This window comes from Antrostomus carolinensis, unplaced genomic scaffold, assembly GCF_000700745.2.
Source record: "Antrostomus carolinensis isolate BGI_N321 unplaced genomic scaffold, ASM70074v2 scaffold49138, whole genome shotgun sequence".
In the NCBI taxonomy this organism is placed as follows: domain Eukaryota; kingdom Metazoa; phylum Chordata; class Aves; order Caprimulgiformes; family Caprimulgidae; genus Antrostomus; species Antrostomus carolinensis.
Genome location: NW_010331860.1, coordinates 4,060 through 4,268, shown reverse-complemented (window position 1 = coordinate 4,268; position 209 = coordinate 4,060). Strand labels below are relative to the sequence as shown.

At 46.4% G+C, this 209-nt stretch overlaps 1 protein-coding gene across 1 annotated transcript in view; it reads right to left on the bottom strand.

The window, feature by feature from the left end:
* Positions 1–209, bottom strand: part of LOC104529111 (Bardet-Biedl syndrome 4 protein) — a gene marked incomplete at its 5' end in the record, with an annotated part of 7,230 nt that overhangs the window by 3,438 nt on the left and 3,583 nt on the right. The window lies entirely within an intron of this gene.

The window sequence follows — 209 nt, the reverse complement described above, 5'->3', positions numbered from 1 at the left end:
AGTGAGCTGACTCCCTGTAATTGAGAAGTGAAGCTCTCGGAGACCCGATCCTTCATTAATTCCCTGACAAGCCACACTCAACAAACCACTCTGACCGTTCTTTAGCAGTCTGAATTTCACCCTTACTTTGGAGAAGCAAAATGCACGTGGATTATCTGACAAAGAAATGAAATGCCAGAGGGGCATTGGCTCCAGCATGGAAGCTCATG